We start from the raw sequence: 17,767 nt of genomic DNA on the forward strand, positions 1-17,767 counted from the left end.
AGTTATTTACAGCCTTATTCAAAAATGGATGAAACAGTCTTTGTCGCTCATCAATCTACACACAATACCCCATAATGACAAAGCAAAAACAGTTTTTTAGAACATTTTGCTCATTCATAAAATATAAAAAATAAATAAACATCACATTTACATAAGTATTCAGACCCTTTACTCAGTACTTTGTTGAAGCATATTTGGCAGAGATTACAGCCTCAGGTCTTCTTGGGTATGACGCTACAAGCTTGTCACACCTGTATTTGGGGAGTTCCACCCATTCTTCTCTGCAGATCCTCTAAAGCTCTCTGGTTGGATGGGGAGTGTTGCTGTACAGCTATTTTCAGGTCTCTCCAGAGATGTTTGATCGGGTTCAAGTCCAGGCTCTGGCTGGGCCACTCAAGGACATTCAGAGACTTGTCTCGAAGCCACTCCTGTGTTGTTTTGGCTGTGTTCTTAGGGTTGTTGTCCTGTTGGAAGGTGGACCTTCGCCCCAGTCTGAGGTCCTGAGCGGTAAGGAGCAGGTATTCATCAAGGATCTCACTGTACTTTGCTCCATTCATCTCTCCTTCGATCCTGACTAGTCTTTCAGTCCCTGCCGCTGAAAAACATACCCACAGCATGATGCTGCCACCACCATGCTTCACTGTAGGGATGGTGCCAGGTTTCCTCCAGACGTGATGCTTGGCAAAGAATTCAATCTTGGTTTCATGAGACCAGAGAAACTTGTTTCTCATGGTCTGAGTCTTTAGGTGCCTTCTGGCAAACTCCAAGCAGCTGTCATGTGCCTTTTTACTGTGGAGTGGCTTCCGTCTGGCCACTCTACCATAAAGGCCTGATTGGTGGAGTGCTGCAGAGATGGTTGTGCTTCTGGAACAACCATCTCCACAGAGGAAGTCTAGAGCTCTGTCAGAGTGACCATTGGGTTCTTGGTCACCTCCCTGACCAAGGCCCTGCTCTCCCTATTGCTCAGCTCTAGGAAGAGTCTTGGTGGTTCCAAACTTCTTCCATTTAAGAATTATGGAGGCCACTGTGTTCTTTGCGACCTTCAATGATGCATACATTTTTTGGTACCCTTCCAGATCTGTGCCTCAACACAATCCTGTATTTGAGCTCTACATACAATTCCTTCAACCTCCTGGCTTGGTTTTTGCTCTGACATACACTGTCATCTGTGGGACCTTATAGAGACAGGTGTGTGCCTTTCCGAATCAAGTTCAATCAATTTAATTTACCACAGGTCGACTCCAATCACATTGTAGAAACATCTCAAGGATGTTCAATGGAAACAGGATGCACCTGAGATCAATTTCAAGTCTCATCGCAAAGGCTCTGACTACTTATATAAATAAGGTATTTCTGTTTTTAATTTGTAATAAATGTGCAAAATGTTCTAAAAACCCATTTTGCTTTTCAATATGGGGTGTTGTGTGTAGATTGATGAGGATAATTTATTTTTAAAACCTTTTTAGAACAAGGCTGCAATGTAACAAAAGTCAAGGGGTCTGAGTACTCTCCAAAGGCACTGTATAAGTACCCTCTAGAGAACATTGCTGGGCCTTTAGCATATGCATCAGATGCATATCATCTCACAAGGTGTGCAAACATGCTTGTTTAATAAACCCTTGATAAATAGTGCATAAACTATTGTAATGGATTGATTGCATGAATGAATATCTATGCAAATATCCCCCCCCCCCAAAAAAAATAACAACAATATATGTTCTATATAATTCTACAAAGTCCTAGAAAAAACACAAGCCTCAATTTCCCACAATAAAAACATTACAGTGTAGTCCATTTGTTCAACTGTATTTGTAGATTCGATTAGTAACATAGTAATTAACAGTCCAGTTACAACTTCTTTTGACAAAGTAGTAGGAAAAAAAGATGATTACGATATTATTAATAATGATAATAATAATATTACTAGCCAGGTGCGCAGTTGAAATTATTTTCTCCATTCCTTAACAAAAGCTTTAGAATGAGGCTGTAATGTGGAAAAAGTAAAGTGTTCTGAAAACTTTCCGAATGCCCTGTAAATGGGGTACACACATGTAGTGTAGGTAGGGATAAAGTGACGAGGCAACAGGATCGATAAGACAGTAGCAGCAGCGTATGTGATGAGTAAAAACAGTTTGAGCAAGTGCTGTACTGGGCCGTACACTCTTCTCTGTAGCGTCTTGCGGTCAGAGGCCAAGCAGTTGTCATACCAAGCGCTGATGCAGTCAGTCAAAACGCTCTCAAAAAAGCAACCGTATAACTTTTTTGAGGACCTGAGGGCCCATGCCGAATCTTTTCAGCCTCCTGAGGCATTGTCGTACCTTCTTCACAACTGTTTTGGTGTGTGTGGACCCTGATCATTTCTTAGTCCACTACAGCCCCACTACAGCACACATAATGTAGCTGTTAGGAATCTTAAATGTGTTTTCTAATCATTTGGGTTACTACCTCACCAGTGCTTTATTGATAGATGCCTTGTAAAAGTCCCTTTTTATCCATCAGCAGTAGCTTTCATGTCAAATGTTGGTTCAAACAGCCAGAGGCCGAGCCCAGACGAGCTTGCCAACAACCCAGACAAAGGCAGTTGTCACCGGCTACATTCAGTCAGGAAATCCACCCCATTAGTCAGCAAGCCGGACATTACCGATGCTGCAACATAGTGTTGCACTGAGAATGACTTATGGTGGAGTAACAGCCAGGCAAGTCTTTCTGAGTCCTGAGGAACTCGAACCTCTAAAGGTAATAGGACATATCTCTGACCTCGTCTACCGAAATACACTTCGCTAAATAACAACTCTGAGCCGATAAGTAAGATATCAACATAGCTCAGTCTGAGCAGGGCACAGCTTTCCTTCCCATTCACAATATGGTATCCTCGTTCGATAGTACCTGTAAAAGCCTTGATGAAGCTGAGATCCTACTTGGGATGTTTTGGCAGTCACACCAGAACAAACTCAGTATGTAAACACAAGATGCTATTAAGCACAGGTGAACCGAGGTCAAAGCTCCCCATCATTTTATAGCAAGTGCAGCACAACAGGATTCACACAGAGATGTCAATAGAAATATGTCTTAAAAACGGGAGCTTCGCTGCAGCAGAAAACTAAGCATGCAGAATACCTCGGCTCCAAAATATACTTGACTAGTAAACTGCAGCGTGAGGTCACTCAAATAGGCATGTCAAAATATAGCCACAGAATGTGCTCGCAGTGTATGTATAGCAGGAGGCCGCATCCGAGAAGCTTTTCAGAAATGCACACTTCAGCACAGAAAAACATGGAGAGAATTTCACTGTCTGCCAGTAACACTCACGCTTGACTCTTTTCCCCCTTACTAGCTCCGACTTTGCTGATAGATACTTTATTGAGGAAAGATGTACTTACTATGACTGTGATATGTGGTTGTCCCACCTAGTTATCTTAAGATGAACGCACTAACCGTAACTCACTCTTCATAAGAGCGTCTGCTAAATGACTAAAATGTCAATGTAAATGCCAGCCTGAGATGAGTAGTCTGAAAAGTACGGGTGTGATCTGAACGGCTCTTTTTGTGAGCCAGCCAGGGACAGATGGACAGTCAGAGACCGACCCCCTGGACTGATCCAGCCAGGGATGTCTCAAATAGACACAGGCCATGCCTTGTTCCAGTTTGTGATTGGCCCTGAGTTGTAGCCACAGAGGGTACGGGATGGCACTGAGACTCAGAGAGGTCAAAGGGAGAAAAAAAATGTTGATGTAGCAGCAACACAGGCTCGCCCATTGAGGCCCAGTGGCACGGGATCTGCCCAGCGCTGTTTAGCTTGTCCAAGATAATGGGAACTTTCATGAAGGGGCAGAGGAAACTGGTTCAATGCTTGTCACCAAGATGAGTGAACGGGACAGACGGGAAATAAACATAGTTGGCACTGCTGCTGTTGTTTGTCTAAAACTGCTGTAGCGAATTAACCAGCGTATCTGAGAATAAATTATATGAGTATGATTGTTCATTACGAATTCCGAATAGTCACGGAGAAGGATTGCTGTGGAAAGCACGGTGCCCTTTGAAGGAAGTTTTATATCAGCTTCATTATGCAAACCGAGCCCAATGAAGGGATCAAAACAATGAAAAGCAGCTGGGGGTTCTGGAGTGTAGTCATTTGTCTTTGGGTGTAGCACTGGTATTAACTCTTACTGGAGGATGTAAGATATCCAGATGATGTATGAGGTTTGGGGTATGTAGCAAAGAACACATCCATCCTCACATGTTGTCCACCTATTCACACCACTCCTCTGAGAAGAACATAAAACAGGAAATTGACACATTTCTCCTCAGTCACAGGTCTAAGATGTCACTGACCCTGGGTCACCAAGAGAGCAGGAAGAGTTTGAGGAATGTGGGGTCAACTGCAAAGGATTCAAAGCATAGGTCTTAACACGGTTAAATGAATTCCGTCTTCCAGTGCAAGGATATGAACCAGAGCAACACAGGCCGTGCGAAAAGGAAGAGAGAAAAGCAAAAACGGTCACCCATAAATCATTATCTGAATTGAGTAAAGGTCATAGTTGGGAAGTCCCAAGGATCCCGTTTATCCTTTTTTTTTTTAGGAAGGGCGTACTCTGACTTCTGCATTGGGAGTAATGATTTGAGAAGGAGAATGCTCTATTTTGCTTCTGTTTTCTCAACACTTTCCTCTGAAGGGTGAAGAATCCGAATTTACAGCTAAATCTATCAATGAAGACTGATAAATGAGAAGACGTCTAAACAAAATCCTGTCGGGATGTTGGTACAAGCTTGACAGACAGAGCTGTAAATTGAGTAGTCTGCCACAAGGGCCTACAAGTGAACCATTCAATGTGCTTAAAAGCATGTAAAGTGCCATGCACAATACACATAACATCTGGAGAATGCATTGCATGAAGGAGATGCACCACAAAAGTCGCCCAGTTTCACTCTTGGTTCAGCTTTAAGAGCTCAATAAACAACGAGGCCAACTATTAAAATAAAGGTCAAAGCTAGAAATGTGGACGCTGACAATGGAGAGCTAGTGCTATTGAGGAAACATGTCAGCCTGTCAGATCCAGGACAATTGGACAATGCAAGAAATGCCATTATACTAAAAGTGCCAAAAGTGGTCAATTTTGACACCAAGTGTTAAACAATTTCATAATTTCTGAACCCTCTTAATGATGCTTCTGAAATTGTAGAACTTGTTTTAACACTAGAACACCAGAACCGTCGCTTACGTTTGCTATTGTAAATAAAAAAAGTCCGCCAAAAAACTTCCCTGACTTTACCTAAATGTTCTTTTTTACACTGTTCCATTTGTTTAAAAATAATATTGAAATCACAAAAACAGAGAAGTATTTAGTCTTTTTACAATTTTTTTTTACCACACCTATTCCCAACTTAATCCGCCAAGACAATGTGCTGTAGGATGTTGGTACCCAGTCAGTCGCTAACGCGTCTCTCTCTCTCTCCTCACTGAATGAATGACAAATGGATGAATGGGCGATAACTGTGCACCTTACTTCACAATTGAATTGAAATTAGGCCTAACTGAATGATATGGAGGGTGAAGAGGTTAATGTAATGCAGAAAGACAATAGTGTTTGTGTTGTGTCAGCAGAAAGTCATTTGACCGTGCGCCTTGTGGGTTGATACCATTATGTTTTACATTTGACTTTGTAAAAATAAGCTGTTATGGGACTGTTTTATTTACTATAACTCAATTACTAATCAAACGTATTGTAAGGGGAATGAAAACATGCTACATGTGGCAGTAGGCCTTTAGAATAATACAAAGCATATCAATGAATCTATCTAGCGAAGCAAACGATGCCAGTCCACTGAATGAATGACAAATGGATGGAATGGGCGATAATTGTGCAAGTTACTTCACAATTGAATTTAAATTAGGCCTAACTGAATGATGTGGGTTAAAAGGTTGATTTTTAATTATAACAACAATAGTGTAATGATGAGTTTGTGCTACGCCTATTTATCAGCGTATAATTTGACCGCGCGCCTTGCAGGTTGATACCATTCTCTCCTATGTTTTACTTTGTAAAAATAAGCTGTTACAGGACTGTATTGTTTATTATTTATTATTAATCAAATGTATTGTAACGGGGGGAAAAAACATGCTACGTGTTGCAGTAGACCTTTAGAATAATGCAAAACATATCCTTGACTCTATCCAAGTTGATGAGCAGGGAATAAACGATGCCACTCAGCCTCCACAGCCGGCCTATCGAAACTACATCTAAACTATACTGAAACTAATTTCACAAATAATAAGAGTTAGCCTATAGATGAGATTAAATGGACAATAATTTGTTGAATGACAATATTAGGCCTATCAGTTGTCAAATTGTACAGGAAGAGATGGGTGCATCTTGTAATTTACAGATGCAGGGAAAGGAGCATCGCTTTATCAAATCCTCCTACAGAGGTAAAACATTTTGATTTATATATAGTATCTGAAAGAGGATATTCTGAAGTTTGTATGACACTTTGTCGAAAAACTTTCATAATTCAAGAGGTGTAGCTCTATTTCCAAATTTCACTTTTACCAAGAATATCAGTGCTGTCTATGCATTCAGCACATGGCCACTCGCGCGGCAGCATTGCTCTGGTTACTAAGCAAAAACTAGTAACATAATAAAATGTCAATAAAAATTAAATAGTACATGTGACCAATGTCGAAACCAAGTACTTGCTCAATGGCTTTCCATATCTGGGGAAAGATTAAACCAGGCCAGTGGGTGAGCTACTGTCTGAGACTGTGGTTTTGAGACTCATGGAGCCTTACATAGGCAAAGGCAGAAAGGTGACCATGGTCAACTTCTTCACATCAATTTCCCTGGCAGAGAAGTTGATTGCTAAGAAGACTAGTCTACTCGGAACAGTGAACAAACAAAGGCGGGAGCTGCCCCGCTCTGCGCAAAACAACATACTGGTTGAGCTGTACTCCACATCAATGATGGAGAGTGGTAAAGCAACTCACGGTGTACAGATGTCAAATAAATACCAGTGTTTGCATCCTCAGCACCATGCATCCCACTGTTGCCATCGTCAGTGACCAGAAGAAGAAATGGAGACGGTGGCAGTCTACAATAGCACAAAAGTATACACTACCGTTCAAAAGTTTACTCATTAGAAACGTACTTGTTTTTGAAAGAAAAATACATTTTTCGTCCATTAAAATAACATCAAATTGATCAGAAATACAGTGTAGACATTGTTAATGTTGTAAATGACTATTGTAGCTGGAAATTTTATGGAATATCTACATAGGCGTACAGAGACCCATTATCAGCAACCATCACTCCTGTGTTCCAATGGCACGTTGTGTTAGCTAATCCAAGTTTATCATTTTAAAAGGCTAATTGATCATTATGTTATGTTAGCACAGCTGAAAACGGTTGTACTGATTAAAGAAGCAATAAAGCTGGCCTTCTTTAGACTACTTGAGTATCTGGAGCAACAGCATTTGTGGATTCGATTACAGGCTCAAAATGGCCAGAAACAAAGAACTTTGTTCTGAAACTCGTCAGTCTATTCTTGTTTTGAGAAATTAAGGCTATTCCGTGCGAGAAATTGCCAAGAAACAAGATCTCATACAACGCTGTGTACTACTCCCTTCACAGAACAGCGCAAACTGGCTCTAACCAGAATAGAAAGAGGAGTGGGAGGCCCCGGTGCACAACTGAGCAAGAGGACAAGTACATTAGAGTGTCTAGTTTGTGTCTAGTGTCTAGTTTGAGAAACAGACACAAGTATTCAACTGGTAGCTTCAGTAAAGAGTAGCCGCAAAACGCCAGTCTCAATGTTAACAGTGAAGAGGGATGCTGGTCTTCTAGGCAGAATTCCAAAGAAAAAGCAATTTCTCAGTCTGGCCAATAAAAATAAAATATTAAGATGGGCAAAAGAACACAGACACTGGACAGAGGAAGATTGGAAAAAAGTGTTATGGACAGACAAATCTAAGTTTGAAGTGTTCGGATCACATTTGTGAGATGCATAAAAAATGAAGATGATGGAGGAGTGCTTGATGCCATCTGTCAAGCATGGGGGAGGCAGTGTGATGGTCTGGGGTTGCTTTGGTGGTTGTAAAGTGGGAGATTTGTACAGGGTAAAGGGGATCTTGAAGAAGGAAGGCTATCACTTCAATTTTTCAAAGTCATGCCAAAACCCTGTGGATGGCGCTTAATTGGAGCCAATTTCAAATCAAATCAAATCAAATCAAATTTATTTGTCACATACACATGGTTAGCAGATGTTAATGCGAGTGTAGCGAAATGCTTGTGCTTCTAGTTCCGACAATGCAGTAATAACGAACAAGTAATCTAACTAACAATTCAAAAAAAACTACTGTCTTATACACAGTGTAAGGGGATAAAGAATATGTACATAAGGATATATGAATGAGTGATGGTACAGAGCAGCATAGGCAAGATACAGTAGATGATATCGAGTACAGTATATACATATGAGATGAGTATGTAAACCAAGTGGCATAGTTAAAGTGGCTAGTGATACATGTATTACATAAGGATGCAGTCGATGATATAGAGTACAGTATCTACGTATGCATATGAGATGAATAATGTAGGGTAAGTAACATTATATAAGGTAGCATTGTTTAAAGTGGCTAGTGATATATTTACATCATTTCCCATCAATTCCCATGATTAAAGTGGCTGGAGTAGAGTCAGTGGCATTGACAGTGTGTTGGCAGTAGCCACTCAATGTTAGTGGTGGCTGTTTAACAGTCTGATGGCCTTGAGATAGAAGCTGTTTTTCAGTCTCTCGGTCCCAGCTTTGATGCACCTGTACTGACCTCGCCTTCTGGATGACAGCGGGGTGAACAGGCAGTGGCTCGGGTGGTTGATGTCCTTGATGATCTTTATGGCCTTCCTGTAGCATCGGGTGGTGTAGGTGTCCTGGAGGGCAGGTAGTTTGCCCCCGGTGATGCGTTGTGCAGACCTCACTACCCTCTGGAGAGCCTTACGGTTGAGGGCGGTGCAGTTGCCATACCAGGCGGTGATACAGCCCGCCAGGATGCTCTCGATTGTGCATCTGTAGAAGTTTGTGAGTGCTTTTGGTGACAAGCCGAATTTCTTCAGCCTCCTGAGGTTGAAGAGGCGCTGCTGCGCCTTCTTCACGATGCTGTCTGTGTGAGTGGACCAATTCAGTTTGTCTGTGATGTGTATGCCGAGGAACTTAAAACTTGCTACCCTCTCCACTACTGTTCCATCGATGTGGATGGGGGGGTGTTCCCTCTGCTGTTTCCTGAAGTCCACAATCATCTCCTTAGTTTTGTTGACGTTGAGTGTGAGGTTATTTTCCTGACACCACACTCCGAGGGCCCTCACCTCCTCCCTGTAGGCCGTCTCGTCGTTGTTGGTAATCAAGCCTACCACTGTTGTGTCGTCCGCAAACTTGATGATTGAGTTGGAGGCGTGCGTGGCCACGCAGTCGTGGGTGAACAGGGAGTACAGGAGAGGGCTCAGAACGCACCCTTGTGGGGCCCCAGTGTTGAGGATCAGCGGGGAGGAGATGTTGTTGCCTACCCTCACCACCTGGGGGCGGCCCGTCAGGAAGTCCAGTACCCAGTTGCACAGGGCGGGGTCGAGACCCAGGGTCTCGAGCTTGATGACGAGCTTGGAGGGTACTATGGTGTTGAATGCCGAGCTGTAGTCGATGAACAGCATTCTCACATAGGTATTCCTCTTGTCCAGATGGGTTAGGGCAGTGTGCAGTGTGGTTGAGATTGCATCGTCTGTGGACCTATTTGGGCGGTAAGCAAATTGGAGTGGGTCAAGGGTGTCAGGTAGGGTGGAGGTGATATGGTCCTTGACTAGTCTCTCAAAGCCCTTCATGATGACGGATGTGAGTGCTACGGGGCGGTAGTCGTTTAGCTCAGTTACCTCCTTTCCTCCTACAACAGGACAATGACCCAAAGCACAGCTCCAAACTATGCAAGAACTATTTAGGGAAGAAGCAGTCAGGTTGTATTCTGTCTATAATGGAGTGGTCAGCACAGTCACCGGATTTCAACCATATTGAGCTGTTGTGGGAGCAGCTTGATCGTATGGTACGTAAGAAGTGCCCATCAAGCCAATCCAGCTTGTGAGAGGTGCTTCTGGAAGCATGGGGTGAAATCTCATCAGATTACTTCAACAAATTGACAAATAGAATGCCAAAGGTCTGCAAGGCTGTAATTGCTGCAAATCGAGGATTCTTTGACGAAAGCAAAGTTTGAAGGACATAATTATTATGTAAATTAAAAATCATTATTTATAACCTTGTCAACGTCTTGACTATATTCCCTATTCATTTTGCAACTAATTTCATGTGTGTTTTCATGGAAAACATAGACATTTCTAAGTGAACGCAAACATTTGAACGGTAGTGTATATCTCTGCTATATACACCAAATATTATACCCTTTAATTATATTACATTAATATTACTGTTATTGCTATTAGTATTATAACTGTATATAGTTCTAACCTTTTCTATTCTATTTTATTTTTTTGCAATAGATTGGTGTGGATGCACTCAACCAGATGGCAAGACAGTACTCTGTAAAAGGAGGTACTCGCCCCTGGCCTGTTACGGTGTTCTACAACGTGCTCGACATTGCTGCTTTCAACACGCACCTGTTGTGCAAACAATGCCATGACAAGACAATCAGCAGGAGAGATTGTATCATGGTTCTGGCATGTGAGCTTCGTAAGAACCACGTGAACGCCAAGAAAGAAGCTAAAGCCGTCAAGCAGACCGCCAAGGCAGCAGATCCTGCTCTCCCTCTTCCCCAAGCACCACAGCTCCAAGCAGGCAGCAGGTCCTGCTCTCCCTCTTCCCCAAGCACCACAGCTCCAAGCAGGCAGCAGGTCCTGCTCTCCCTCTTCCCCAAGCACCACAGCTCCAAGCAGGCAGCAGGTCCTGCTCTCCCTCTTCCCCAAGCACCACAGCTCCAAGCAGGCAGCAGGTCCTGCTCTCCCTCTTCCCCAAGCACCACAGCTCCAAGCAGGCAGCAGGTCCTGCTCTCCCTCTTCCCCAAGCACCACAGCTCCCACTCAGTAAAAAGAAGAAACCATGTCAAGTCGGCAGGTGCACACGAAACAAGGCCCATACAAATTGTGTGCAGTGTAACCAATTTGTATTAGCGGCTTGCTCACACAAAGCCCTGAAGCTGTGTGCTGACTGTGGAACCTGAATCGCAAACAGAAGACGCGATTGATTCTTGTGTAAAGGCACGGGTATAAGGGGACAATACAGTGTCTGATACAATCAACAAAGGAATGTTTTTTTATATCCTGTCATGAATTTATTTCCATTCATATTTTTTTATGCAATGAATCCTTTACAATTGTTCTCGCACTGGTGCTTTTGTTAAGGAATAGAGAAAATCATTTCAACTGCACACCTGGCAAGTAATATAATTATTACTATTATTAATAATAGCGTAATCTTTTTTTTCTACTACTTTGTCTAAAGAAGTTGTAACTGGACTGTTAATTACTATAACTAAATTACTAATCAAATCTACAAATGCAGTTGATCAAATGGACTACACTGTAATGTTTTTATTGTGGGAAATGAAAACAGGCTATAGGCTTATGTTTTTTCTAAGACTTTGTAGAATTATATAGAACATATATTGTTGTTATTCTTTTGGGAGGGGGGACATATTTATTTATAAATATTTATTCATGCAATTAATCCCTTACAATAGTTTATGCACTATGTATCAAGGGTTTATTAAACAAGCATGTTTGCACACCTTGTGAGATGATATGCATCTGAAGCACATGCTAAAGGCCGAGCAACGTTCTCTAGAGGGTACTTACACAGTGCCTTTGGAGAGTACTCAGACCCCTTGACTTTTGTTACGTTACAGCCTTATTCTAAGAAGTTTTAAACTAAATTATCCTCAGCAATTTACATACAATACCCCATATTGAAAAAGTGAAAGCAGGTTTTTAGACATTTTTGCTCATTTATAAAAAATAAAAAAACAGAAATACATTATTTACATAAGTATTCAGACCCTTTGCTATGAGACTCAAAATGTAGCTCAGGTGCATCCTGTTGCCATTGATCATCCTTGAGATGCATCTACAACTTGATTGGAGTCCACCTGTGGTAAATTCAATTGATTAGACATGATTTGGAAAGGCACATACCTGTCTCTATCAGGTCCACAGGATTGTGTCGAGGCACAGATCTGGGAAAGGGTACCAAAAAATGTCTGCAGAATTGAAGGTTGCCAAGAACACAGTGGCCTCCATCATTCTTAAATGGAAGAAGTTCGGAACCATCAACACTCTTCCTAGAGCTGGACGCTTGGCCAAACTGAGCAATCGGGGGACAAGGGCCTTGGTCAGGGATGGTCACTCTGACAGAGCTCTAGAGTTCATCTGTGGAGATGGGAGAGCCTTCCAGAAGGACAACCATCTCTGCAGCACTCCACCAATCAAGCCTTTATGGCAGAGTGGCCAGACAGAAGCCACTCCTCAGTAATAGGCACATGACAGCCCACTTGGAGTTTGACAAAAGGCACCTAAAGACCCTCAGACAATGAGAAACTAGATTCTCTAGTCTTATGAAACCGAGATTGAACTCTTTGGCCTGAATGCCAAGTGTTACGTCTAGAGGAAATCTGTCACCATCCATACGGTGAAGCATGGTGGTGGCAACATCATGCTGTGGAGATGTTTTTTAGCGGCAGGGACTGGAAGACTAGTCAGGTTCGAGGCAAAGAGCAAAGCACAGAGAGATCCTTGATGAATACCTGCTCCAGAGTGCTCAGGACCTCAGACTTGGTGCAAAGACTCACCTTCCAACAGGTCAACGACCCTAAGCACACAGCCAAGACAATGCAGGAGTGGCTTCAGGACAAGTCTCTGAATGTCTTTGAGTGGCCCAGCCAGAGCCCGGACTTGAATCCGATCTGTTATCTCTGAAGAGACCTGAAAATAGCTGTGCAGCAAAGAATGGGAGGAACTCCCCAAATACAGGTGTGCCAAGCTTGTAGTGTCATACCCAAGGAGACTTGAGGCTGTAATCACTGTCAAAAATTATTCAATAAAGTACTAAATAAAGGATCTGAATGTAAATGTGATATTTCAGTTTTGAATTTTTATTAACAGACATGAGTGCTACGGGCATGAGTGTGTCATTATGGGGTATTGTGGTTAGATTGATGAGAGAGAAATGCATGCATGAGAGCATCAGCTGTTCCGGATGAATGTGTAATCACGCTCTCCGTAGCCGATGTGAGTAAGACATTCACAAGGCCGCTGGGCCAGACGGATTACCAGGACGTGTACAGCATGCGCTGACTAACTGGCAAGTGTCTTCAACCTCTCCCTGTCGGAGTCTGTAATACCAACATGTTTCAAGCAGACCACCATAATCCCTGTGCCCAAGAACACTAAGGTAACCTGCCTAAATGACTACCGACCCGTAGCACTCATGTCTGTAGCCATGAAATGCTTTGAAAGGCTGGTCATGGTTCACATCAACACCGTTATCCCAGAAACCCTAGACCCACTCCAATTTGCATACCGCACCAACAGATCCACAGATGATGCAATCTCTATTGCACTCCATACTGCCCTTTCCCACCTGGACAAAAGGAGCACCTATGTGAGAATGCTATTCATTGACTACAGCTCAGCGTTCAACACCATAGCGCCCTCAAACCTCATCACTAAGCTAAGGACCCTGGGACTAAACACCTCCCTCTGCAACTGGATCCTGGACTTCTTGACGGACCGCGCCCAGGTGGTAAGGGTAGATAAGAACACATCTGCCACGCTGACACTCAACATGGGGGCCCCTCAGGGGTGCGTCCTCAGACCCCTCCTGTACTCCCTGTTTGCTCATGAGTGCGTGGCCAGGCACAACTCCAACACCATCATTAAGTAGGCCTGATAATCAACAACGATGAGACAGCCTATAGGGAGGAGGTCAGAGACCTGACCATGTGGTGCAAGGACAACAACCTCTCCCTCAACGTGATCAAGACTAAGGAGATGATTGTGGACTACAGGAAAAGGAGGACCAAGCAAGCCCCCATTCTCATCGACGGGGCTGTAATGGAGTAGGTTGAGAGCTTCAAGTTCCTTGGCATCCACATCACCAACATACTATCATGGTCCAAGCACACCAAGACAGTCGTGAAGAGGGCACGACAAAACATATTCCCCCTCAGGAGACTGAAAAGATTTGGCATGGGTCCTCAGATCCTCAAAAGGTTTTACAGCTGCACCATCGAGAGCATCCTGACAGGTTACATCACTGCCTGGTATGGCAACTGCTCGGCCTCTGACCGCAAGGCACTACAGAGGGTAGTGCATACGGCCCAGTACATCACCTGGGTCAAGCTTCCTGCAATCCAGGACCCGAGGTGTCAGAGGAAGGCCCTAAAAATTGTCAAAGACTCCAGCCACCCTAGTCATAGACTGTTCTCTCCGCTATCGCACGGCAAGCAGTACAAGAGGCTTCTACCCACAAGCCATAAGACTCCTGAACATCTAATCAAATGGCCACCCAGACTATTTGCACCCCCCCCCCCGCTGCGTGTACATAATTACCTCAATTACCTCGATACCGGTGCCCTCGCACATTGACAAATTGACTCTGTACCAATACACCCAGTATATAGCCCCACTATTGTTATTTACTGCTGCTCTTTAATTATTTGTTTTTCTTATTTCTTACTTTTTTTGGGATGTGGGGGTGTATTTTCTTAAAACTGCATTGTTGGATAAGGGCTAGTTAGAATTTCATTGTAAGGTCTACTACAGTGTATTGTATTCGGTGCATGTGACAAATACAATTTGATTTGATTTTAAAAAAATGATTTAATCAATTTTAGAGTAAGGCTATAACCTAACAAAATGTAGAGAAAGTCAAGGGGTCTGACTATTTTCCGAAGGCACTGTATGCTGAAAGGCCAGGCGGTTCTAGTGTTAATATGGGAAGAATGGAAAATTATCTTTCCTTTGTATACTAGTGGTGCGCAGGTGACTAAGCTGAAAATGTGGACTCACTAGTCAATTTTGTGAGAGAAGCATCACATTTGGCACAGAGGTAGATGTAAAGTATGCACCCTGAAAATATATATATTGAACAAAAATATAAATGCAACATATAAAGTGTTGGTCCCAAAATATCCCAGAAAATGTTCATACGCACAAATTGGTGCACAAATTTGTAGACATCCCTGTTAGTGAGCATTTCTCCTTGCCAAGATAATCCATCCACCTGACAGGTGTGGCATATGAAGAAGCTGATTAAACAGCATGATCATTACACAGGTGCCCCTTGTCCTGGGGACAATAAAAGGCCACTCTAAACATTTGTCACACAACACAATACTACAGATGTCTCAAGTTTTCAGGGAGCGTGCAATTGGCATGCCGACTGCAGGAATGTCCACCAGAGCTGTTGCCAGAGTGCCAGAGAATTGAATGTTAATTTTTCTACCATAAGCCGCCTCCAATGTTGTTTTAGAGAATTTGGCAGTACGTCCAACCGGCATACCACGTGTAACCACACCAGCCCAGGACATCCACATCCGGCTTATTCACGTGTGGGATCATTGGAGACCAGCCACCCGGAAAGCTGATTAAACTGAGGGGTATTTACGTCTGTAATAAAGCCCTATTGAGGGGGAAAACTCCTTCTGATTGGCTGGGCCTGGCTCCTCAGTGGGTTGACCTGGCTTCCAAGGCCCATCCATGGCTGCGCCGCTGCCCAGTCATGTGAAGTCCATAGATTAGGGCCTAATGAATTTATTTCAATTGAATGATTTCCTTATATGAACTGCAACTGTTGTAATTGTTGCATGTTGCGTTTATTTTTGTTCAGTAGAAATGGAGCCACCCCAGATTTGGAGTCACCCGCTGGGGGGCATTGCAGTCACTATATGTAAAAATGTATGCTAAAATGTCCTGCCAATGTCTCTATAACAAGTCAAGATTCTCATCTTTCAGATGCAATTGGAAATGAGTTGATAGCCCATAGCGTTCCAAATGTAAAGCTAATATATATTATATTGCCTATCCGTGGCTATTTTCTGTCGTACCATATGTCAAATTAGCTCAATCGCCAATTCATCAGCCTCTTGAGTATCACAGAAATACCACACGTTGAATGAATAACAGACAACGCAGCAACGGATGACATTTACAAAAAAATCTGTTCAAACCATGAAAAACATACGAAAACGTCTATTTTGAAACGACAAATTTGACTATAAATGCGTGATTATTTTAAAAGACATGTTAATTTTGGGGAATTGAAACCATTTACGTGCGTTACAAACGGTCAAAGGTCCAATGCCGCCGTGATGAACGATCTCACTGTCATATCTTGGTCTGTAAAGCCATTGATACAGATGTAGTAACATTGTTATAAGCGTATAAACAGGCGTTTATCTCTGCTTCAGACACACAGCCTTTGCAACACAGAGACAGGCCATCATCACTATGGCACTCAAGCTATGAGACCCTGCCAGTAATCGCGCCAATTGTTCGACAAGGCATGCTTCTCACATACTAGCACTAGACGCCTCTCAGCTGTTCCTCCTCAAAGTGCTCTGAATGTATGTTTTGATTCGTCACATTCCTTAAATCTGTGCATGAGAGAGCCATAACCCCTATGCATTCCTTTAGTTTTAGGAATAGTGAATGCAGCAATCAACTGGCATCTTTTATGCTCACTAGTAGGATAATCACACGTGAAAACTATCTACCGAAAAGTCAATAATTGATGTAATCAGCCGTGCTAATTTTGTTTGTCCAGACCTTTATGTAAGGCTACATTTGATTTTATATTAATTTAGTATGCTATAGGGACTATATGTACATTTAACACATTCATCGCACGTAACTAACATATGAACGTGATATAACGTTGTGGTAGACTACATTTCTAAACATATAGCAACAAGACTACAACGTTATATTCTAACAAATATAAAGCCCAAAAATCGAAGGATAGTCTGGAGAAATCAACTGCATAGCAAAACAAGCTACCAGCTAAGTTGATAAAGTAATTTAACTGGAATTCAAAGTAACACCTAGTAATTGACTCAAGACAGTACTGTAGCCTAAATTACTGCAATATAATGTAGCCTTTAAATGCGGTCTTACCTGTTGAGAATCACCGTACAAGTTACTTTATTGTTAACTGTCAGACTTATATCAGCGCAGAACAAGTCCAGAAAAAAAACTATGCCTCGGAACTTCCAAGCAAATAATAAAGTTTGAATTCGTTCTTCCACCACGATATCTTACAGTTTCCTAATGTTTAGCGAAGACTTCAATCGGGACTTTCTGTACTTCTGAAACCGTTACTCCCTCTAACTAACCTATGGTGATGATGGAAATGGATGTCCCCCGTTGGATACGGAAATCGAGCACGCTGGAAAACAGTAGAGAAGTTTACTTCTGCCGCGTTCCTATGCTAGTCGGAACTAGGAAACTCGGGAATGTCCTAATTGGTGATTCGTTGAATGCGGCACGTGTATAACTACAACCATTTAGCAAGTCGGAAATTTCCCAACTTCCTAGTTCCGAGTAGTACTGGAACGCGTCATAACTACAGGGACTGTCTACAGGGAGGTATATTTGGGAATTCAAATATAAACTGAACAGTTTAGTATTAAACATTTGAAAGTATCATGTAAAGTGTATTTCTGATAGATTACTCTTGAGAGTTGAGTCTTAGGGAATGTAAATATTCCTAATCAATGGATTATTCCTGT

The 17,767-nt window shown here is 42.5% G+C and overlaps 1 protein-coding gene across 3 annotated transcripts in view; it reads right to left on the minus strand.

Moving 5' to 3' along the window:
- The window catches only part of tspan9a (tetraspanin 9a), a 283,178-nt gene extending 265,748 nt beyond the window's left edge, over nucleotides 1-17,430 (minus strand). The window contains exon 1 of one of the 3 annotated variants that reach the window (XM_031822983.1): nucleotides 17,154-17,430. The gene's annotated coding sequence lies outside the window, so the exon portion shown is untranslated. Of the gene's footprint in view, nucleotides 1-3,380; nucleotides 3,510-17,153 lie in introns of those variants that run through there. The other 2 variants (XM_031822982.1, XM_031822981.1) reach the window with 2 other exon arrangements.
- Nucleotides 17,431-17,767: the final 337 nt, after the last annotated feature.

This window comes from Oncorhynchus kisutch, linkage group LG4 (assembly GCF_002021735.2).
Source record: "Oncorhynchus kisutch isolate 150728-3 linkage group LG4, Okis_V2, whole genome shotgun sequence".
Taxonomy (NCBI): domain Eukaryota; kingdom Metazoa; phylum Chordata; class Actinopteri; order Salmoniformes; family Salmonidae; genus Oncorhynchus; species Oncorhynchus kisutch.